Here is a 24,401-nt window from a genome sequence, read left to right as displayed (position 1 = left end):
TTTGGTGGGGTTTGGGCTTCTCTTGTCCTGGGCCTCCAGGTCTTTTGTTGTCACAGGCGTGCTTCCCGGGGGAGTGTTGTTTCCTGGTTTTCTCCCCTCTGTTGAGGCGTATGCTCAGCTTTTTACTTCAATTGGGAGGAGTTGGTTGTGTTGTTCAGGCGCTGGATCCCCGGGCCTGGTTCCGGTCCCAGCCTGGAGCGCACTTGTTAGGCCTGTGCTGATGTGTATACCACCTAGGTTATGCAGCCTGGAGCGCACTCGTTAGGCCTGTGCTGATGTGTATACCACCTAGGTTATACAGCCTGGGGGACACAGTTCAAATTTCTTCTACTGTTGGTAGTCTTGACCCAGGGGCGCTGTTCCTGGCTTGGGCATTTAAGCTCCCTTCCAGGGGTGCTCTTGCTCTAGCCTGGCCAGCTGAGTGTGCTCCACGGGCTGGTGGAGCTCTCAAACAGTTCCCAGTTTTAGTGGGTCCTGTGGTCTGGGTGCTGGGGTAGGGAGTCTAGGTCAGGGTCTGGGGATTCCCTCCAGCTCTGGTCTCCCTTGAGGGATACACTTCCCCTGTGGGGTACTCACCCTGGAGCTGGTTGTTTCTGTGTGGTGTAGGTCGTCAGTTGTTGCAATCCGGGCTGGGTTGGGCAGTGGTGGCTCTGTGTTATTCTTTTCTGTCTCTGCCTCTGTCGAAGCTGTCGGGTCAAGAGTGTCCACGCTCAGGCAGCTTCTTCTCGGTACCTCTGGGGCCCGAGTGACCCCGCCGGGTCGTTGCGATCGTGATCGGGCGGGCGGGTGGTCTGCAGACAGGACCCTTTGCCAGCGCTGCTGGGGCCGAGCAGCTTTGGCGGGATGGAACCTCTCTGCTCGGGTGGAGAGTGCTGGATCTTGCGATCGCGATCAGGCGGGCCGGGTGGTCTGCCGACAGGTCCTTTTGTCACTCTGCTGATGCCTCTCTGCTCGGGTGGAGAGTGAGGGGTGGGGGTGGGATCCTCGTGGAGACTCCTGGCTGGTAGGTTTCTCTGTTCCTGGCGATCTGCTGTTCTGCAAACCAGTACCTGATGTTCTGAAAGCGGCCCCCTGTGTCTCTGCTGTGCCTCTTGGGGCTCCCACAGCCCCCGCCGGGCCGGCTGGCCGGCGGCTTGGCGCACTGCCGCGCGGCCAGTAAAGGTTGGGGGAGGGGTCTTCGCTTTTCTCTGTTTTGAAATTCTTCTTTTCCTCTCTTTCTTTTTTTGTTATTCTCCGCCTCTGGTTTTTCTCTGAGTGTTCGTCTTTTTGTTGTTGTCGGTCTCTTGGGGAGATTAAGCGTTGGAACTCGAACTCTCTTTTTGGTTGGAGAGAGCTGTGGCGTTTCCCTACTGCCCCGTCGCCATCTTGGTCCCCCCTTCCCTCTATCTTTTCCTTTTTAAATTATAAATGTAGAAATTATCTCCTTTTAAAATTATAGGAAATTAGGAGAATATATCCAGGAATGTCTGTGACTCATGCATGTAATCCTAGAAATTCAGTAAGCTGAGATCTGAGGATCACAGTTCAAGTGAACACAGGCATAAAGGTCTTTGAGACTTTTATATCCAAGTAACCAGAATGCTGTACTGGAGGCATGACTTAAGTGGTAGAGTGCTAGCAGAGCAAGTATGCAAGGCTCTGAATTCAAGCTCTGGTAATGGTGAAAAACAAAAATAAAAAACTGGAGACATAGGAAGGACTATTTATTTGACTTTTCATTTGAAATGATAAAAATCTGGGAACTCTTCATGAATGAGAGAGAACTTAGTTGTTAGGTTTTTAAAAAGAGGTGGCGGAGTAAGAACAGCACCATGCACGTGGTATTCAGGTAAGGGGTAGGTTTGTTCGTCGTTCTGGCTGGCACCAGGCCATCTTGGTCCTCCACACGGTGGGGAAAGGCCTGGGAAACAGAGAGAGAGAGAGAGAGAGAGAGAGAGAGAGAGAGAGAACGCTGGGAAAAAAGAGCTAAGAGAGAGATAGAAAAGAGAGAAAAAAGCTAGAAAAGAGGAGCTAGAAAAGTGCAGAGAGAGAGCATCTGGGCCTGGGCTAGGCCTTATCTAGGGTATGGGCGGAGAAAGGTGTGGCCACATCAAATTCAGATGTGAAGCCGGGCACTGGTGGCTCACGCCTGTAATCCTAGCTACTCACAAGGCTGAGATCTGAGGATCGCGGTTCAAAGCCAGCCCGGGCAAGAGAGACCGTGAGACTCCTATCTCCAATAAACCACCAGAAAACTGGAAGTGGCGCTGTAGCTCAAGTGGTAGAGTGCTCGCCTTGAGCTGAAGAACTGAGGGACAGCGCCCAAGCCCAGAGTTCAAGCCCCACGACCGACCAAAAAAAAAAAAAAATTCAGATGTGACCTCAGCGGATGCAGATGTGACCTCTTCCAGGTGTCCCAGTTGCCTAGGTAACGCAGGTACTGGGTGGAGACTTTGCTGCTAGGAGGGTGGAGTCTGCCAGCCATCCAGGAGTGGACCTTACATTAATCATCCTTTCACTCCTCTTAGCTCAGCCTCCTCTAGCTAGCATACACACTGCCCAACAGAGCCTGTTTCTCTTTCCCTGACAAATGTTTGATTTTGAAATTTTTTGTATTAACTTTTTTTTATGTCAGGAGTTTATTTACAAACATATCTAGTATTCTGAGTTGGAGAGTTTAATCCATTTTCCAGAGTCTGTGCCTCTTCAGACATTCTTATCTGTTAAATGGTGAATTATGACTCCCTTACTTCTTAAGCAGTTGGTGCCTCACTATAAAAAATGGTGCAGCCAACCCAGATCCAAAGAACACAGTCATCATGGCCAGGAACCGCCACTTGTTTTCCACGGAAGATGGCAGAGTCTTCCCCAGGCCATACTCAGAGTGGGCCCGACGGATCACAGAGGTTGTAAACCTCTGGACGCTTTGGCCCAACCTGGCACCCTGAGAAACTGTGCGAAAGGCGCACAGACAATGCGTCAGAAATGGCTGAGCTACCACAGCACAGATTCTACCCTGACCTTGTTCACCAAACGCAGTCTGTTAATCAATTAATTTTTTTGTTGTGGGGCCTGAACTCTGGGCCTGGGCGCTGTCCCTGTGCTCTTCAGCTCAAGGCGAGTGCCCCACCACTTGAGCCACAGCGCCACTTCCGGTTTTCTAGTGGTTTATTGGAGATAAGAATCTCAAGGACTTTCCTGCCCAAGCTGGCTTTGAACCATGATCCTCAGATCTCAACCTCCTGAGTAGCTAGGATTATAGGCGAGGGCCACCAGCACCCGGCTTTATTAATTTATTTTTTATGTTTAGTCTTTAGATTTATTTTTTACTATATGATCATAACTCAAGAAACTTTTTCTTTTTCTCCTTTGTCAGTCGTGGGGCTTGAACTCTGGGCCTGGGTGCTATTCCTCAACTCTTCAGCTGAAGGCTAGCACTCTACCACTTGAGCCACAGCACCACTTCTGGTTTTCTCATGGCCGGGTGCTGGTGGCTCAGGTCTATAATCCTAGCTATTCAGGAGGCTATGATCTGAGGATTGCCGTTCAAAGCCAGCCCAGGCAGGAAAGTCCATGAGATTTTGTCTCCAGTGAACCACCAGAAAACCAGAAGTGGCTCTGTGGCTCAGGTGGTAGAGCACTTGCCTTCAGCTGAAGAGTTCAGGGACAGCACCGAAGCCCAGAGTTCAAGCCCCATATGACCAAAAAAAAAAAAAAGCAGGCTCACGGACTTTCCTGTCCAGGCTGGCTTTGAACCTCAATCCTCACATCTCAGCCTCCTGAGCAGCTAGGATTGTAGGTGAGCCACAAACACCGGGCTTCAAGAAACTTTTTAAAGACACACACAATACAGAGGTTTCATGTACTATCACCTTTCCCACAATCGTACTACCAAATATGACTGAACTTCAGTATCAAAACCAGGAAGAAAGCTGGTACAGGTGGATCATGCCTGTAATCCTAGCTGCTCAGAAGGTAAGGATATGAGGACTATGGCTTGAAGCCAGGCAGGGCAGGAAAGTCCATGAGACTTTGATCTCCAACTAAGCACCCAAAAGTCAGAACTCTGCTGAAAACCTGGTAATGTATGGAGTCACAGGGGTGGAAGGGTATGTGAGAGAAGAAAAACAATAGCTTTCTGTGTGTATGTGTGGTACTGGGGAGTAAACTCAGGCCTTATACTTGCTATTCCCCCTGTTCTTTTGCTTTTTTTTTTCTTTTTTGACATCCATGGGGGGCTTGATCTCAGGGCCAGGGTACTGTTTCTGAGGTTCTTTTTTTTTGTTGGCCGTGGGCTTGAACTCTGGGCCTGGGCGCTGTCCCTCAGCTCTTCAGCCCAAGGCGAGCACTCGACCACTTGAGCTACAGCGCCACTTCCGGTTTTCTGGTGGTTTATTGGAGATAGGAGTCTCACGGTCTCTCCTGCCCGGGCTGGCTTTGAACCGCAATCCTCAGATCTCAGCCTCCTGAATAGCTAGGATTACAGGCGTGAGCCACCAGCGCCCGGCTCTGAGGTTCTTTTGTTTGTTGTTGCTCAAGGCTAGCACTTGAGCAACTCTACCTACTCTACTCTACTCTAGCGCTCTACCACTTTGAGCCACAGCTCTACTTTCAGTTTTCTGGTGGTTAATTGGAGCTAAGCCTCATAGACTTTCCTGCTCAGCCTGGCTTTAAACCACAATCCTCAGATCTCAGCCTCCTGAGTAGCTAGGATTACAGAAGTAAGCCACCAGTGCCCAGCACTCATTTTGCTTTTTGTTTTTCAGATAGGGTCTATTTTTTTTTTTTTTCCAATTGTGAGGCCTGAACTCTGGGCCTGGGCGCTGTCCCTCAGCTCTTCAGCTCACAGCGAGCACCCCAGCACGACTTCTGGCTTTTTCTGTGTATGTGGTGCTGAGGAACCAAACCCAAAGCTTCAAGCACGCAAGGCAAGCACTCTACCACTGAGCCACCTTCCCAGCCCCGATAGGGTCTAAAATTTTGCTAGGCTTTGCCTTAAACCACAGTCCTCTTGCTCAGCCTTATATGCAGCTAGGATTAAAGGCATATACCATGTTTTTGAAATGTGATCTCACTGACTTTTTGCCCAAGCTGGCATTGAACCACTATCCTCCTGTTTATATCTTCTAAGTAGCTGATTTAGCTTGTGCTATCAGGTCCTAAGAGATCGTGTGTGTGTGTGTGTGTGTGTGTGTGTGTGTGTGTGTGTGTGTGTGTGTGTGTGTGTGTGTGTGTGTGTGTGTGTGTGTGTGTGTGTGTGTGTGTAATAGGTCATTCTAGGCCTGGGAGCTGTCCCTCAGCAATTCAACTCAAGGCTAGCACTACCACTTGAGCCACAGTGCCACTTCCAGTTTTCTGGTGGTTAATTGGAGATAAGAGTCTCATGGACTTTCCTGCTTGGGCTGGCTTTGAACCACAATCCTCAGATCTCAGCCTCCTGAGTAGCTAGGATTACAGGCGTGAGCCACTGGCACCTGGCTTGTGTGTGTGTTCTTACACTCTCACTTGGCTTTCTTTTTTTTTTTTTTTTTTTTGTCGGTCATGAGGCTTGAACTCTGGGCCTGGGCGCTGTCCCTCAGCTCTTCAGCTCAAGGCGAGCGCTCTACCACTTGAGCTACAGCGCCACTTCCGGTTTTCTGGTGGTTTATTGGAGATAGGAGTCTCACAGTCTTTCCTGCCTGGGCTGGCTTTGAACCGCGATCCTCAGATCTCAGCCTCCTGAGTAGCTAGGATTACAGGCGTGAGCCACCAGCGCCCGGCTTCACTTGGCTTTCTTGTTCACAGCTGGCACTCTACCACTTGAGCCACACTTCCAGTGAACATTTTGCTGGCTAATTGGAGACTGAGTCTTACTAGCTTTTCTATTTCAGACAATGATTCTCAGATCTCAGGATTGCTAGCACCTAGCACAGATCATGTCTTGAGGTTGGAAGCCAGAAAGAGAAACTGGGATCCTGAAAACCCTTCTATTGCAGTGCCTACAAATGACCTATGGACCTCCCACTAGGTTTGTTGTTGTTGTTGTTTGTTGGTCCTTGGCTTGAACACTGTCCCTCAGCTCTTCAGTTCAAGGCCAGAGCTCTACCACTTGAGCCACAGCACCACTTCCGGGTTTCTGGTGGTTAATTAGAGATGAATCCCATAATCTTTCCTGCCCCACCTGGCTCTGAATGGTGATCCTCATATCTCAGCCTCCTGAGTAGCTAAGATTTCAGGCACCCAGCCTCCCACTAGGTCTTATATTTTCAAATCCCATCTACGAACTTTGCTACCTCAAGGACCCAGCTACTAATCCATTACTCTGGGGATAAACCATAGTCACACTTCAGTACCTATTCTGGTAAATTCTATCAAAACATTTACCAAATTAATACCATCCTTTTTTTTCCCCCATTTTGTCAGGAGTGGGGCTTGAACTCTGGGCCTGAACAGCTGCCCCTCAGCTCTTCAGCTCAAGGTGAGCGCTTTACCACTAGAGCCACAGTACTACTTCCTGTTTCCTGGTGGTTAATTGGAGATAAGAGCCTCACGGACTTTCCTGCCTGGGCTGGCTTTGAATGGCAATCCTCAGATCTTAGCCTCCTGAGTAGCTAGGATTACAGGCAGGCGCCACTGGGCACCCAGCAATACCATCCTTCTTTAATTCTTGTTCTTTTGTTTTTGTTTTTTTTTGTCGTGGGGCTTGAACTCTGGGCATGGGTGCTGTCCTTGTGCTCTTCAGCTCCAGGCAAGCCTTGTACCGCTTGAGCCACAGCACCACTTCCGGTTTTCTAGCGGTTTATTGGAGATAAGAGTCTCACAAACTTTCCTGCCTTGGCTGGCTTTGAACCGCAATCCTCAGATCTCAGCCTCCGGAGTAGCTAGGATTACAGGCGTGAGCCACCGGCACCTGGCTTCTTCTTTAATTCTTTAAACAAAAGAAAAAGAGAAAATACTTCCTAGCTCATTCTATAAGCATTACTGGATAGTAAAGTCAGATAAGTATATTTTTTATGGCTAGAGATACAAAAATCTCCAACAAAGTAGTACCAAACCATTCCAACAGCATAATAAGGAAATTACACATCATGACCTAACAAGATATTTTTTTTGGTAGTACTGGGCTATAAACTCAGGGCCTCACATTGCTAGGCAAGTGTGTTCTACTACTTGAACTACATACCCTTCTCTGTTTTAATTATTTTTCAAGTAGAGTCTCATCTTCTTGCCCAGGGTGGGCTCCAGACATTTGATCTTCCTATCTACAGCCTTCATTGTATTTGAGATCATGTATGCATGCTGCCAGGCTCAGCTTATTGACTGAGATTTAGTGTCAGTAACTTTTTGCCTTGACGTCAAATCTTGATCCTATCTCTGCCTACCAAGTAGTTGGAATTACAGTTGGAACTCAGCCTTGACTCTATGAGATTTTTTTCCCCAAAATGCAGCTGTGGTTCTGTGAAACAGGCCCATTGAACACTGGTTTCCACTTTGGCCTAGTGCATCTGGAACTGCACTTTTACTACTTTTCCGAAGCCAGTGAGGCAAAAACACACAAATAAGCTATGTGTCCAGGTTTATTATTTACAGATAGGCACCACAGGATAAAGAAGCTATTCATTCAGGATAAGAAGGTACTCCAGGGGCTAGGAAGGTGGCTCAGTGGTAGAGCGCTTGCCTTGCAAGCCTGAGGCCCTGGGTTCGATTCCTCAGCACCATATAAGCAAAAAGAAAAAAGCTGGAAGTGACGCTGTGGCTCAAGTGGGAGAGCGCTAGCCTTGAGCTGAAGAGCTGAGGGACAGCGCCCAGGCCCAGAGTTCAGGCCCCACAACCGGACCCCAAAAAAAAGAAGGTACTCCAAGACCAAGGAAAAGTTCCTAGGGCAGATGGGGTCTTGTCTGCACTTGCATCCCCACTGAGAGCCCAGAAAGCAGTCTACTCCAGGGTTTTATATCCTCAGAGCCATTTGACACACTTGGCTAAACACTGAAGGACTGAAGGACATCCTATTTGCAGGGAGAACTGGAACAGAGCCCAGGTTGCTCTGTCAATCCCCTCTTATCATGGGATGTTGCATTCTCAGCACATTCTAAAGTGGTTCTTGAGAACTACAAGTGAGAAAGAGGGAGAACTGGGCCAGTTCAAGGTCCCTGGAGACCTATCTTGAAGTTCAATGTAAGAAAAGGGGTCAATATGGGCAGGCACCAGGGGCTCACACTTGTAATCCTAGCTATTCAAAAGGCTAAGAACTGAAGATCACAGTTCAAAGCCTACCAGGGCACAAAAGTCTGTGGGACTCTTATCACTGATTAACCACCAAAAAGCTGGAAGTGGAGCAGTGACTCAAGTGGTAGAGAGCTAGCCTTGAGCAAAACACCTTAGCAATAGCAGCCAGGCCCAGGTTTAAGCCTCAGGACTCTGTCTCTCTCTCTGTCTCTGCCTCTCTCCCTCTCATACACACACACACACACACACACACACACACACACACACACACACACACACACACACACACACACACACACACACACACACACACACACACACACACACACACACACACACACACACACACACACACACACACACACACACACACACACAAACAAATGTAATATAAACCTTAAAAGAAGGGTTAAGCAGGGTGCTCATGGCTCATACCTGTAATCCTAACTATACAGGAAGCTGAAATCTGAGGATTGCAGTTCAAAAGCTAGCCCGGGCAGGAAAATGAGACTTTTATCTCCAATAAACTACCAAAAAACCAGAAGTGGAGATATGGCTTAAAGTGGTAGAGTGCTAGCCTTGAGCTGAAGAGCTGAGGTACAGCATCTAGGCCAAGTCCAAGCCCCACAAACCTACAAGAAATAAAAGAAGGGTTAAAATACATGGTTATCTCAACTAGTGAAGACAAGGTAATACCCTTTCATGAACGAAAACCCATAAAACTATGATTATAAGACATAAGGAAATTTTTTCCCTCTGTCCCTTCCTTTCTTCCCTTCCTCCCTTTTCCCCTCTCTCCCTCTTTTCTTCCTTTCTCCCTCTTTCCTTCCTCTCTCCCTCTTTCCTTTCCTTTCTTCCTTCATTTCCTCTGTTAGGGTCAAATCCAGGGCCATAGATATACTAGCAAGTGCCCTTTAATCTGAACTACATCCCTAGCCCAGAAACTTTTTAAATTTTTTTCTTTCTTTTCTTATTTATTTTTTATATTTATTTATTTATTTATTTTGGGTCCGGTCGTGGGGCCTGAACCCTGGGCCTGGGTACTGTCCCTCAGCTCTTCAGCTCTAGGCTAGCGTTCTACCACTTGAGCTATAGTGCCACTTCTGGCTTTTTTTCTTATGAGGTGCTGGGGAATCGAACTCAGGGCCTCATGAATGGAAGGCAAGCGCTTTACCACTGAGCCATCTTCCCAGCCCTTATTTATTTTTTAATTTTTAATTTTTTTTTTGTCAGTCCTGGGGCTTGAACTCTGGGCCTGGGCGCTGTCCTTGCCAGGCTCTTCAGCTCAAGGCAAGTGCCCTACCATTTGAGCCACAGCACCACTTTTGGTTTTCTAGTAGTTTATTGGAGATAAGAGTCTCACAGAGGGGCTGGGAAGGTGGCTCAGTGGTAGAGTGCTTGCCTTGCATGCATGAGGTCCTGGGTTTGATTCCTCAGCATCATATAAGCAAAAAGAAAAAAGCCAGAAGTGGCGCTGTGGCTCAAGTGGTAGAACGCTAGCCTTGAGCTGAAGAGCTGAGGGACAGCGCCCAGGCCCAGAGTTCAGGCCCCACGACCGGACACCCCCCCCCAAAAAAAAAAAAAAAAAAAAGAGTCTCACAGACTTTCCTGACCTGGCTGGCTTTGAACCACAATCCTCAGATCTCAGCCTCCTGAATAGCTAGAATTACAAGTATGAGCCAAGCTTAAAGGATGCTTTTACTGTGAAATAACTAAAAGCCGAATACTGAGTCCCTACCCCCACTTTGCATCTATCCTTTGTGATCTGAGTCATTCCCTCATGCAGTCACTTTACAATTGCCTTGGGTTTCAGAAAGAAAAGGATTCACCAATAAGCACCTCAGGGATAGTGTCCAGGCCTTGAATTCAAGCCCTAGGACTGGTATTATAAAAGAAGAAGAGGGCTGGGAAGATGGCTCAGTGGTAGAGTGTTTGCCTTGCATGCATGAGGCCCTGGGTTCGATTCCTCAGCACCTCATAAGCAGAAAAAGCTGTAAGTGGTGCTGTGATTCCACTGGTAGAGCACTAGCCTTGAGCTGAAGAGCTGAGAGACAGTGCCCAGGCCCAGATTTCAGGCTTCACGACTGACAAAAAAAAGAAAAGAAAAGAAAAGAAAATTTCAGCTGGGTGCCAGTGGCTCACACCTGTAATTCTAGCAACTCAGGAGGCTGAGATCTGAGGATCACGGTTCAAAGCCAGCCTGGGCAGGAAAGTCCATGAGATTCTTATCTCCAATAAACCACTAGAAAAATGGAAGTGGTGCTGTGGCTCAAGCGGTAGAGCACTCGCCTTGAGCTGAAGAGCGCAGGGACAGCATCCAAGCCCAGAGTTCAAGCCCCACGACTGACAAAAAAAAAAAAAAAAAAAGAAAGAAAATTTCACAACCCAAATCAATACAAGAGTAATGAGCAATCTGAAAGGGAAATGACAAAATATATTCCATTTGCAAATGGAAAGAATGAAATACTAGGAATAAATTTTTATTGTCTTACTATGGTGAGGATTGAACTGAGAGCTCAGTGCACACTAGATACATGTGAATAATACTGGCCACTGAACAATAGCCTAGGCCTCTTTGAAATAAATTTAATCAAAGATTAAAACTACAAAACATTGCTGAAAGGAATGAATATCTTTTGGTCTTGGACTAGAAGACTCAGTATTGCTATCAGGACATATAACATCAAAGTGATCTTCAGATTCAACATAATCTCTATCAAAATTGTGTTTTGTTTTGTTTTGTTGTTATGTTATTTTTGTCAGTCCTGGGGCTTGAGCTCAGGGCCTGGGCACTGTCCCTGAACTCCTTTTGCTCAAGGCTATGACTCTACACTTGAGCCACAGCACCACTTCTGGCTTTTTCTGTTTATGTGGTACAGAGGAATCGAACCCAGGGCTTCAAGCATGTTAAGCAAGCACTCTACCACTGAGTCATACTCCCAGACCCTCTGTCTTGTTTTGTTTTGCAGAGGGACCTTGAATACCCAAAACAATCCTGAAAAAAAGAACAAAGTTGGAAAATTCACACTTCCCAATTTCAAAACTTATTACAAAGCTACAGTAATTAGAACAGTACACTGATGGCTGAGTAGTGGTGGCTCATGCCTGTAATCCTAGCTACTTGAAAGGCTGAGAATTAGAACATTACAGTTCCAGGTCACACTGGGATGAAAAGATTTCAAGACCTCAACCTATAACTAGGTGCACTGGTGCATCCTGTCATCCCAAGCTACATGGGAGGCTGAGATTAGGAGAATCCTGGTTCTAAGCCAGTCCAGCCAGAAAATTCCATGAGACTCTATCTCCATGGATGGGAAGATGGGCACAGTGGTGTGTACCTATGATCCTAGTGAGGATGAAAAGCTTAAAATAGATAGATAAAAGCACCAGCACGTGCTCAAGTGGCAAGTGAAACTCTATGCTAAAAATAACCATTAAAAACAGGGTTGGGGCCAGGCACTGGTGGCTCATGCCTGTAATCCTAGCTACTCAGGAGGCTGAGATCTGAGGATCCAGGTTCAAAGCCAGCCTGGGCAGGAAAGTCTGTGAGACTCTTATCTCCAATAAACCACTAGAAAACTGGAAGTGGTGCTGTGGCTTAAGTGGTAGAGCACTTGCCTTGAGCTGAAGAGCTGAGGGACAGTGCCCAAGCCCAGAGTTCAAGCCCCATAACCAACAAAAAAACCAACAACAAACAGGGTTGGAAGTATGGCTCAGTGGTATTTCACTAGTCTAGGAAGTGTGGGACCCTGAGTTCAAGCTCCCCAGTACTGTTATTTTTAAAAAGAAAGAAGGAAGGAAGGAAGGAGAAAGAAAGAAAGGAAGGAAGGAAGGAAGGAAGGAAGGAAGGAAGGAAGGAAGGAAGGAAGGAAGGAAGGAGGGGCTGGGAAGATGGCTCAGTGGTAGAGCGCTTGCCTTGCATGCATGAGGCCCTGGGTTCGATTCCTCAGCATCACATAAGCAAAAAGAAAAAAGCCAGAAGTGGCGCTGTGGCTCAAGTGGTAGAGCACTAGCCTTGAGCTGAAGAGCTGAGGGACAGCACCCAGGCCCAGAGTTCAGGCCCCACAACCAGACCAAAAAAAAGAAGGAAGGAAGGAAGGAAAAAGAAAGAAAGAAGAACTGGGTGCCTGTGGCTCACACCTGTAATCCTAGGTACTCAGAAGGCTCAGTTCTGGGGATTGCAGTTTGCAACCAGCCTAGGCAAAAAAGCCCCCACGAGACTCATGTGTCCAATTACCTACTCAAAAACTGGAAAAGAAAAGTACCTCCTGGCCGGGTGTTGGTGGCTCATGCCTGTAACCCTACGTATTAGGAGTCTGAGATATGAGGATCATGGTTCAAAGCCAGCCCGGGCAGGAAAGTCCATGAGCCACTTATCTCCAATTAACCACCAGAAAACTGGAAGTGGCACTGTGGCTCAGTGGCTCAAGAGGTAGAGCGCTCACTTTGAGCTGAAGAGCTGAGGGACAGCGCCACAACCAACAACAAAAAAAAGAAAGAAAGGAAGGAAGGAAGGAAGGAAGGAAGGAAGGAAGGAAGGAAGGAAGGAAGGAAGGAAAGAAAAGTACCTCCTGTGCTTGCTTTGGCAGCACATATACTAAAATTGGAACAATACAGAGAAGATAAGCATGGCCCCTGCACAAGGATGACATACAAATTGGTGAAGCATCCCATATAAGTCTATCCAATTGGTGGAAGGGAAAGGGAATCACAGAAACAGCAGGAGAAAGGATGAACTAATGCAACAATGATACTCACTTGGCACACTATATTGGAAATGAGCTATACAACTTGGAGGGAAGAGGAATAGGGGGAGGTAAGCAGGAGAAAATGAGGGAGTGGATAATAGTGTTTAAAAAGAAATGTACTCATGGGGCTGGGAAGGTGGCTCAGTGGTAGAGTGCTTGCCTTGCATGCATGAGGCCCTGGGTTCCATTCCTCAGCACTACATAAGCAGAAAAAAAAAAGCCGGAAGTGGCACTGTGGCTCAAGTGGTAGAGTGCTAGCTTTGAGCTGAAGAGCTGAGGGACAGCGCGCAAGCCCAGAGTTCAGGCCCCACGACCGGACCGAAAAAAAAGAAAAAAAGAAATGTACTCATTACCTTACATGAAGGTAACCCCCTATTCAACTCTTTATAATGAAGATTTTTTATAAAAGAAAGACAAGTACCTCTTCATACTTATTAGCATTGCTATAATAAAACTTTCTTTAGATGTTCAGGTTTCCAAGGCCCCCAAATACTCTACAACTGAGTTACCTCTTTTAGCTTGATAGCTAAAATTGTGTGTGTGTGTGTGTGTGTGTGTGTGTGTGTGTGTGTGTGTGTGTGTGTGTGTGTGTGTGTGTGTGTGTGTGTGTGTGTGTGTGTGTGTGTGTGTGTGTGTGTGAATGAACATGCGTGCGCGTACACACCAGTACTGGGGTTTGAATTCAGGGCCAGGGAGTGTTCCTTGGCTTTTTCACTCAAGGTTAGTGCTCTATCATTTGAGCCAAAACTCCCTTTCCAGCCTTTCAGTGGTTAATTGGAGACTGGACTTTCCTGCCTAGGCTGGCTTGGAATTGCGATCCTTAGTAGTTAGGATTTCAGGCATGAGCCACCAGCACCTGGCTATAGGAACCTTTTGTTTCTGAAGTATTCTGAGCATTGTGGCATAAATCTGTAATCCCAGGTATTCAGGAGGTAGAGGTAGGAAGATCTTGCACCCATATGAAAAGCAAACTGACAGCAAAAGGGCTGGTGACTGAGCTCAAGTGATAGCTAAGCCTGAGGCTCTGGGGTGGGGAGGAGGAGAAGGAAGGAAGGAAAGGTGAAACAAGGAAAGATGGAAAGAGAGAAAAAAGGAAAGAGAGAGAAGGAAGTAAGGAAGGAAAGAAAAGAAAAAAGAAAGAGAGAGAAAGGGGGTGGGAATGAAGGAAGGAAAGAAGAAAGGAAGGAAGGAAGGAAGGAAGGAAGGAAGGAAGGAAGGAAGGAAGGAAGGAAGGAAGGAAGGAAGGAAGGGACAAAAGAAAAAGGGAGAGAGGGAGAGAAGGAAGAAAGGAAGGAAAGGAGGAAAAAGACCAGTTAGGACCTGCTCTGGGTTACCTTATGCTATGAAAACAGCAGCTTTAAGCGTGTGTCTAGCTTGGCCTATTATTTTATAGTGCCCCAGTTTCAACCTAAGCTACTCTATTTTGAGTATAAGTGAGGAAATAAAATGACACTACATCTTGTTTACACAAGCAAACAACTACCACTTGCTAGCACACCACAAGACACTAATTGCTTTATATGTGTCCATGAATAATTTCATCTGCAAGTACATTAAATCATATTAGAAACATCAGACACATGGACTATGGATCAAGCCAGATATAACTCCCTCATCTGGACTGTAAAAGGGAGGGTGTCCCAAATTGAGACTTGGCAGGCACGCTAACCTGTCACCCAGTCACAAGTCACAAGACACTTGCAGGAAAACTGCCAAAGTGAATGACTTCTCTCTGGGTTCCTGCTCATGGGCATTTTCTCCTGCCTGTGACACATAGTCCACTTCAAGGTGAATTTGAAATAACCTTACAATGCAGACTTGAATTTGACAACTCTCTGCCAGTAATGTATAAAACTATTTGGTTCCCCTACAAAGGCTTTTCTATGTGTAAGTACTATTTCTTTGTTGCTGTCTTCAGTGTAGCACCTCTGAACTCTGCAACCTTTTAAAATCTCTTAGCCATTCTGTATCACATATACTGTTCTGTGTGCAGTGCAGTGTGTGATCTGAGACCTAATACTAGTAATCAGGCTGGAATAAAAGTATCTGTATTGCCAATGGTCCATGCCTATCAGGCAATCTCAGTAGTACTTGGCAGATAGAGCCAAAAATAATATACTTAACTTGTGGAACTGTGCCATTGTGGGAAAGACAAGAATACCTGTCTATGTTTCTGATACAACTGGCTAAACAACAAAAGTGTTGGTGAGGTTTCAGAGAAATTGGAAACTTCATACTTCACTAATAAGAGTGTAAAATGTGGCTACTGTTGTTTATAATTTCCTTAAAAGCTAGTCAGAATTTCCACATGACCCAGCAATTCTATACCCAGATATATATCAGAAAGAATTATAAGCTGGGAATGGTGGTAACTCCTGTAATCCTAGCTTCTTGGAGGACAGAGGCAGATTTTCAAAGCCAGCCTGGGAAAGTTTGCAAAACTGTATTGCAAAAACAAAATAAAAGCAAAAGGGCAGGAGCCGTAGTTCAAGAATGCTTGTCTACCAAGCATGAAATTCTAGGTTCAATCCTTTGTACTACAAACAAAACAAAACAAATCAATTACAAACAAGTATTCAAATACTTTTATGCTATTCTACATTGCAGTATTACTCGTAATAGCTAAAAGATGAAAACAACCCATGTCCATCAATAGATGACTGGATAAAATAATGTAGTGTTTACATATGGTGGAATTTTTTTTTTTGAATTCAGGGTCTGGTTGATGTCCTTGAGCCCTTTCACTCAAGGCTAGGGCTCTACCACTCTGAACAACAGCACAATTTTCTTGTTTTCTGGTGGTTCATTGAAGATAAAGTCTCACAGACTTTCCTGCCCTGGCTGGCTTTGAACTGCAATCCTCAGATCTTAGACTCCTGAGTAGCTAGGATTACAGGTATGAGCCACCCACACCTGGCTATGCAATGGAATATTATTAAGCTATACAAAGGAATGAAGTTCTAATCTATGCTAAAATGAATGCATTTTGCTATTATACTAAGTTCAATAAGATGGACACAAAAGCACAAACCTCACTTATGTGAGGTTACTAGAGTAGTCAAATTTGTAAAGATAGAAAGTAGAAAGAACTAACAAGGGAAAGAAGAAAAGGGAAAATGGGAACTTGGCTAGGAATGTGGTTTAATGGTAGAGTGCTTTAGCATACATGAAGCCGTGAGTAGTTCCCAGCCCAGAATTCAAGCCCCACAACTGGCAAAAAAGACAAGTAAAAGAAAAAATGGGAACTTACTGTCTAATGACTAGAAATAGCAGTGATGGTTTGTACACTTACATTGTTAAAGTGACAAGTTGCTTTTTTGTTTATTTTTGTGTGTGATTCTGGGGCTTGAACTCAGGTCCCGGGTACTGTTCCTTCCTTAGCTTTTTCACTCAAGGCTGGCTCTACCACTTGAGTTCCACTTCCAGTTTTGGGGAGATAAGTGTCTCATGGACTTTCCTGCCCAGCTTGGCTTCAAAGTTGGATCCTCAGATCTCAGTCTCCTAAGTAGTTAAGATTATAGGCATGAGACAATAGTGCCCAGCTCACCATTTCTTTTCCTTTTGCCAGTCCCAGGGCTTGAACTCTGGGCCTGAGTGCTGTTCCTAAGCTCCTTTTGTTCAAGGATAATACTCTACCACTTGAACCTCAGAGCCACTTCTGACTTTTTCTGTGATTAACTGGAGATAAGAGTCTCTTGGCCTGGTGCCGGGAGCTCTTGCCTATAATCCTAGCTATTCAGGAGGCTGAGATCTGAGGATCGTGGTTCAAAGCAGCCTGGGCAGGAAAGCCCATGAGACTCTTATCTCCAATAAACCACCAGAAAAACAGAAGTGGTGCTATGGCTCAAGTAGTAGAGTGCTAGCCTTGAGCTTAAGAGCTGAAGGACAGCACCCAGGCCCAGATTTCAAGTCCCACGACTGAAAAACAAAAAAAGGACTTTCCTGCCTAGGCTGGCTTCAAACTGCAATCCTCAGCTCTTAGCCTTCTGAGTAGCTAGGATTACAGGCTTCACCACGTTTTAAATGGGAGCAACAGCATATGAGGGTTATTCCTTGGTCCCTTCACTTCCCAGTTTTCAGTTTCTTGTCTCATATATCAGCCCAATTTTGCTATTATGCACTGTATTTTCCTCTTAAAAAAAGGAAAACTAGCCGGGCGCTGGTGGCTCACGCCTGTAATCCTAGCTACTCAGGAGGCTGAGATCTGAGGATCGCGGTTCAAAGCCAGCCCGGGCAGGAGAGATCGTGAGACTCCTATCTCCAATAAACCACCAGAAAACCGGAAGTGGCGCTGTAGCTCAAGTGGTAGAGCGCTCGCCTTGAGCTGAAGAGCTGAGGGACAGCACCCAGGCCCAGAGTTCAAGCCCCACGACCGACAAAAAAAAAAAAAAAAAAAAGGAAAACTAACATGCACCAGTGGCTCACACCTGTTATCTTAACTACTTAGGAGGCTGAGAACTGAGGAATGCAGTTCAAAGCCAGCCATGGGGCTGGGAAGTTGGCTCAGTGGTAGAGTGCTTGCCTCGCAAGCATGAGGCCCTGGGTTCGATTCCTCAGCACCACATAAGCAGAAAAAAGCCAGAAGTGGTGCTGTGGCTCAGTGGTAGAGTACTAGCCTTGAGCTGAAGAGCTGAGGGACAGTGCCCAGAGTGCAGGCCCCACAACTGTCAAAAAAAAAAAAGCCAGCCATGTAGGAAAGTCCATGAAACTTTTATTTATGTATTTTTTGCCACTCCTGAGGCTTGAACTCTGGGCCTGGGCGCTGTCCCTCAGCTCTTCAGCTCAAGGATAGCGCTCTACCACTGGAGCCACAGCGCCACTTCCTCCCTGAGCTTCTTTTGCTCAAAGTTAGCACTCTACCACTTGAGCCACAGTGCCTCTTCTGGCTTTTTTTGTGTATGTGGTACTGAGGAATTGAACCCACGGCTTCATGTATGCTAGACAAGCACTCTACCACTAAGCCACATTCCCAGCTCCATGAAATTCTTATCTCCAACCAACCACTGAAAAGCTAGAAGTGGAGCTGTGGCTCAAGTAGTAGCACACAAACCTTCAGTCCAAAAACTCAAGCACAGCATCTAGGCCAAGTTTAAGCCTCAAGATTGGTGCACACGCACACACACACTCACACAAAATCACCATTCTTTTAGAAATTGTTTTAGTCTATCACACCTGTTGGTGGTGCCATCGCTTTGCTCTGAATATTGGCCAAAATTCAGATATTTGTGCTCTATGGAGCTATCATGCAGTGATCTCTGTCTCTTCGACCCCTTCCCCCAAAACTTCTGCTATGGCACAAGACACAGTTCTGTTTACAAGTAGTTCTTTATCTTGTAGCTACAGTATTTCCAGGACATTAGAGTCTGGAACTATGATTCTTCTCTGTCAGTTGTTTTGATGCAAATATCTCATCCTGCTATCTAGTTAATATACTCTTTAAATGGAGTCATTTATTTAAAAAGAAAACTATGATTAGCATAAGTAGGAAAACATATTACTTGTCATATTTATCAAGGATAAACTGTCAACATACTTGATGACAGTTTGGTCCTTAGTTCCACCCACACCTGGGCCCCCTCCCATTCCTGGAGTCCCTCCATACAGCTGGCCCCTCCTTCTCTCCGCCCAGACCCACCTGAACTCCAATCTACCTCACTTCCCATCCCTCAGACCCTCCGGCTACCTGAATGGTGACTGAGGCCATGTGCTCCCTTTTGGGGGAAATATGGCTCCTCTAACAAAACCTTATAATAAACTTTCTCCTGTGCCTGCCTGCCTCTGTGTGGTCCCCTAGGATGGATGTGTCCGATCCTCTAACAATGACAAAGCAGTTTAAGGTCTAACTATATTACTGTCCACTTAAAGCTTTTTTTTTTTTTTTTTTTTTTTTTTTGGGTCTGGTCATGGGGCCTGAACTCTGGGCCTGGGCGCTGTCCCTCAGCTCTTCAGCTCAAGGCTAGCGCTCTACCACTTGAGCTACAGCGCTACTTCCGGCTTTTTTTCTTTTTGCTTATGTGGTGCTGAGGAATGGAACCCAGGGCCTCATGCATGCAAGGCAAGCGTTCTACCACTGAGCCACCTTCCCAGCCCCCCACTTAAAGCTTTGAGCCTAGGGTCTGATTGTCTTCTGCCAAAAGGGTTAACAAGTCTGTAATTAGATATAGGCTTGAACTGCGGTTTTCTTCCGCTTGTAACGAGGACAAACTGTAAAGCACACATAATATATGGTTGACCACAATTTACCATGTGTCGACAATTCTGAGACAAAAATTTCCCCCTAATTTTACGTATGCATAGTCTCCCTTTGTAGCCCAGGCTGATCTCGAACTTGCGACCTTACAGCCTCCACTTCCCAAATGCTGGGCCTACAAGCATGTGCCACGACGCTCTGCACAGGCATCTTATTCCAGTGGCCACGCAAACACCGAAGCCCACGGATTCAATTTGGTCTCAGCGAAGACCAACAGGCCACTCCCGGCCGCCAGCGGGCCCGAACCCCGCAGCCCTCATTTGCGTGGAGGACCCGCAATGGCGGCGCGAGTCTGTGACGTCACCGCCACGCCCACAGCAGGCGGGGCGGGCCTCCTCTGGGGCCGGGCTACGCGCTGACGGGGCACGCCGGGGCGGGCCGGAGAGTTTGGTGCCCCGGAGTAGGGTGTCGGCGTTTCATTCGGGTGGAGCAGAGTCAGAGACAGGTAACCGCGCGTTGCCTTCGGGCCTGGCTCACGCTGGGAGGTGAGGCGCTGGTCGGCCGGGGCGGTATGGTGGAGGGCGAGGCCTCTGCGCCCTTGGAGCGGCGGGCACGTAGGTGAAGGCAGTGGAGCCGGACGGATCCAGGCGGACCGAGGCGGCGGTGGTGGGAGGGGACGGAGCTTGACGGACAGGCGTGCCGGCCAATTGGACGGCGGAGACCTCCCGGCGGGCGCGCGCGAGGACTCTGAGCCATTGGCTGTGAGTGACGGAGCGGGCGTCCTCGGCGGATGTAGGGCGCGGCGGAGACCGGGGTGACCCCCAAGGTCGCGGTGTCGTCACGTGACGGCCCCGGCCGCGACCCCGTCGTCCGCGCGAGTCTTTGTCCGGCCGCCGTCCTTATTTCCTCGGCGTCCACAGGTCACGGCAGTGACCTTGGTCTCTGAGGCGGCTCGGGGAGAAGCCGCGCTCACGCATCCCGCCCCTCGCGGAGGGCGTGGTGTCGCGACGTGAGGCCGTGGGAGCTCCCGGGCACCCTGCCACCGTGCCCGCCCCGGCCCCTGACAGAGCCCACTCCCACCCAGCGTGTAGCGCGCCAGTTACAGAAATGACAGGTTTTGCCAGGGAATTTGTTGCGTGTGAATGCAGGTGTGGCCCAGTCTTCCTGAGGTCAGGGTGTGGCATGCAGAAGCGGCAGGTCCGAGGGGGGAGGACAGGTGGCTGCAGGTGAGGGCAGGCCGAGCGCTCTAGGGCATGCGCATGCGTGCTCAAAGTTCGTGGCTATAAATAGGTCTGCTCAGAAAATGGCGGCGTTAGCATCCTTTAAGGGTGGAGCTTTAGGAGCTCTGAAGTCAAAAGGTCATTCACTGGACACCTGTACTAGCCCAAATAATAGCTCAAGTGCTTTTTTTTTTTTTTTTTTTTTTTTTTTAGCTCAAGTGCTTTTTAACTAGTTTGGGATAGGAAAAAACAAAAAATTAAGCTTGGTTAACTCATGGTCAGGTACCTAACTGCTGTTAGGTACCTGCCTATTATGTGCCTTCCAAAGTTGCTGCTAAAAGTATCGGAAACAAGTGAAGTAAGGGATGTATTAAGATTTTTCTCAGTTTCATGACCTGATACACCCCACCGTCAGCGCACCCCTTTGCAACGACACTGAGCGGAGGAAAACTCGTTTCCTTCGGTTTGGTGTTGCTTCCGTTCTGCACTTAAGTCACTGATCCAGATGTACAACTCTTAATTGGCATCAGGATGAGTTGGTACTGGGTGCAACAGTCAGCTTTACAGTCAACGTTTTTTCCATCCCCATAAGGTGTTTTGAATTCGGGCCTTGCCCTTGGCTTGCCTGCTTTCTACCATTTGTGCCATGCCTCCAGCTGGGCTCTTTGCTGTTTTTTGTTATTGTTGTTGTTTGTTTTGATGCCAGTCCTGGGGCTTGAACTCAGGGCCTGGACGTTGGCCCTGAGCTTTTGTGCTTAACACTAGTACTCTTAGCACTTGAGCCATAGCTCTACTTTCAGCTTTTTTGGCAGTTAGTTGGAGATTAGAGTCTCATGGACTTTGCTATCTCAGCTTCCTCAGTAGCTAGAATTACAGGTGAGCCACTGGCACCTGGCTCTATGCTGTTTTTTTGGCGATGGAGTTGAAACAACCAAGCAGACCTTGAACCAACATCTTCTGGGTTGTTATATTAGAGGTGTGAACTCTTGGTGCCTGGCAATTTTATTTCCTATTTTTTAGCTATTGCTAACTACTACTACTACTACTACTACTACCACTACCATTTTGCTATGTGGACCCACCTGGTAGAGAAATATTTAACATTATGAAGTCAGGTGTCCTGGGTAGTGGCAAAGGCCTCTGCTGAAAAGCAACTTTCTGATGAGTCATTTTAAGGGAAGCTTGAGGATCTCTGTAGCTGTTCTTCTGCTGAGTGTGCTTGGGGAGCACTAAACTGTGAGACAAGATGACTACAAACAGCCCACTTGTCAGTGTCTTAGGCTAATTGGGAGGCCTTTTTTTTTCCTCCAGTGCTGGGGATGTCTTGCATGCTAAGCAAGTACTCTTCCACTGAAGCTACACCCCAAGTTATGAAGATGGTTCTAATAAATAATATAAATGTTTTTTGGTAACATTTCTTGATGTATAATAGCTTGTTTCAGCATTTGCATTTCTCACATACATATGGACATAAGCTGGGTATATTTTTTTGTTACGGTACTTTTGGTGCTAGGGATTAAACCCAAGGCTAGACAAATGCTTTACCACTGAGCCACACCCACAGCCCTGGACAAAGAGTAAAACACAATTTCACCTTGAAATCGTCATCTGCTTTGAAGAAAATTCATGACCAGGCAAGCATTAATCCAGCAAGTAATGCCCTTCCTGCTGGCTGAGACTGGTTTCCCTTTGGCTAGCTAGGACTCTTGAGAGGAATAGAGAAGCAGTCTTCATTCCCCTGCTTTCCTGAGGAATTAACCACCATCTAAATTAGATTGTGGAGGCAGCATTCCTAAAAGTGCCTGGAAGTGGGTTGAGCTCCTCTGGTAGACTTTATATTATTTACACACACACACACACACACACACTGTATTATTTACACACACACACACACACTGTATTTCTTCTGGTAGACTTTATATTATTTACACACACACACACACACACACACACACACACTGTATTTCTTTTTTCCTTTTTCTTTTCTTTCTTTGCCAGTCCTGAGGCTTGAACTCAGGGCCTGTGCACTGTCCCTTAGCTTCTTTTGCTCAAGGATAGCATTCTACTATTTGAGCTACCTTGCCGCTTCTGGCCTTTTCTGTTTATGTGGTACTGAGGAATTGAACCCAGGGCTTCATGCATGTTAGGCAAGCACTCTCCCACCAAACCACATTCCCAGCCTACTTTATTTTTTATATATAGCCCCGGTTGGCCTCAAACTCAAAATCCTCTTATATACCACCATGCCCAGTCACTCAAAATTTCTTTTATAGGTAACAATTTTTGATCATTAGGAATTAGTTTATGCACGTCAGCTGCCATATCTAGATCTTAACCTTTCTGCCATGTCCCAAATGCCCCTTCCCGCTCCTGTCTACTCCAGGTCTCTCTTTCCACACTGACTTAAGCCTCTTCCTCCCTTTTTCCAACCCACTGGATAGAGGTTGCCCAAAAACCTGTGGCTTATATTTAGAGCAAAAGGAAGACTTTGTTATCAGGAGGGTTGACATTACATTGTGAGTCCTATTGACAGTCCTATGACCTTGGTGGAACATAAAGGGACAGACCATTTAACAAACTTTCTAGGCTTATGACCTTGGTGGAACATAAGGGGACAGACCATTTAACAAACTTTCTAGACAATGTGTGGATTTAAAAACTGCTTTAGGAAGCCGGGCACCGGTGGCTCCCGCCTGTAATCCTAGCTACTGAGGAGGCTGAGATCTGAAGATCACAGTTCAAATCTAGCCTGGGCAGGAAAGTCCATGAGACTCTTATCACCAATAAAAACCACTAGAAAACTGGAAGTGGTACTGTGGCTCAAGTGGTAGAGCTCACCTTGAGCTGAAGAGTACAGGGACAGTGCCCAGGCCCAGAGTTCAAGCCCCACGACCAAAAAAACAAATGACTGCTTTAGGAGTTCTTTTTTTTAACCACCCTTCCCCCCACCGTGTGCTTATTTGCTCAGATTGGGCACCCCAGGGTTCATAAGGGTCTTTCATTGGGATGATCAGGACCCTGGACAAGCCCTACTTGGCCTTCTTTCCTCTCCTCCGCACAACAGTTTTAGCCTTTCTCTCCAACTCTTCCCACCTTCCTAGTTTCAGGGCCTTTTCCGTCTGGTTCCTGCCTGAGATATTTCATCTGCATGGAGCCTGCCTCCCAGGAGAGTGTGTTGGCATGTTCTTAAGCAACCAGGGCTTTCTGTGTGATTTGGTTTTTAAGTTGTTAGTTTGGTTTGTTGTTTTTGAGACAGATCCTGTTATATAGCCCAGGTGGACTTTGAACTACAATCCTCCTGTCTCAGTTTCTTTCTTTCTTTCTTTTTTTTTTTTTTGTGTCTGTCTCAGTTACTTGAGTGCTGGGATTACAGGTGTGTCCTACTGCCATCTCCCCCTCTCTCTCCTTCATTCCTTCCATCAATACCAGGAGGGTGTGGAGTGAACAGAGCAAGCTCGTATTCTCTCATCCAAAAATTTATTAAATATCTTGTCCTCAGAGGATGTATCAGATTAAACTGGTAAGACTTGATACTGTAGTTGAAGCTGTGCACTCCTGGCTCAGTGGCACTTGTGGCTTGTGGCTCATAGCTGTAATCCTGGCTACTCGGGAGCCAAAGATTTGAGGATTATAGTATGATGCCAGCTGAGACAGGAAAGTCTTAGATTCTTATCTCCAACCAAGCACCCCTCCTCCCCCCCCAAAAAAAAATCCAGGGGCTGGGAAGGTGGCTCAGTGGTAGAGTGCTTGCCTTGCATTCATGAGGCCCTGGGTTCGATTCCTCAGCACCACATTAGCAGAAAAAGCTGGAAGTGGAGCTGTGGCTCAAGTGGTAGAGCACTAGCCTTGAGCTGAAAAGCTGAAGGACAGTGCCCAGGCCCAGAGTTCAGGCACCATGACTGGCGAAAAAAAAAAAAAATCCAGTAGGAGCAGTGTGGCTCAAGTGGTTGGGCACTAAGCCTTGAGCAGAAAAGCTCTGGGCCAGCATCCAGGCTCTAAGCTCAAGCCCTAGGACCATCATTCATTCATTCATAGATAGATAGATAGGCTGGGAATCGA

General features: G+C 46.9%; 1 protein-coding gene and 1 non-coding gene across 7 annotated transcripts in view; both read left to right on the top strand.

Moving 5' to 3' along the window:
* Positions 1 to 24,401, top strand: part of Ogdh (oxoglutarate dehydrogenase) — a 110,367-nt gene that overhangs the window by 16,407 nt on the left and 69,559 nt on the right. For 4 of the 6 annotated variants that reach the window (XM_070014554.1, XM_070014556.1, XM_070014555.1 and 1 more), the window contains exon 1: positions 19,524 to 19,627. The exons of 1 other annotated variant lie outside the window; for it this stretch is intronic. The gene's annotated coding sequence lies outside the window, so the exon portion shown is untranslated. Of the gene's footprint in view, positions 1 to 19,523; positions 19,668 to 24,401 lie in introns of those variants that run through there. One more of the 6 variants, XM_070014552.1, reaches the window with a different exon arrangement.
* Positions 12,758 to 12,864, top strand: LOC138822081 (U6 spliceosomal RNA). Its single transcript, XR_011370311.1, has one exon. It is a non-coding gene; the product is annotated as a U6 spliceosomal RNA (small nuclear RNA).

Source organism: Dipodomys merriami, unplaced genomic scaffold (assembly GCF_024711535.1).
Source record: "Dipodomys merriami isolate MVZ:Mamm:240054 unplaced genomic scaffold, mDipMer1.0.p SCAF_98, whole genome shotgun sequence".
Classification (NCBI taxonomy): domain Eukaryota; kingdom Metazoa; phylum Chordata; class Mammalia; order Rodentia; family Heteromyidae; genus Dipodomys; species Dipodomys merriami.
Note: the sequence above shows the minus strand (reverse complement) of the source record. Positions and strands in the feature narration are given on the sequence as shown.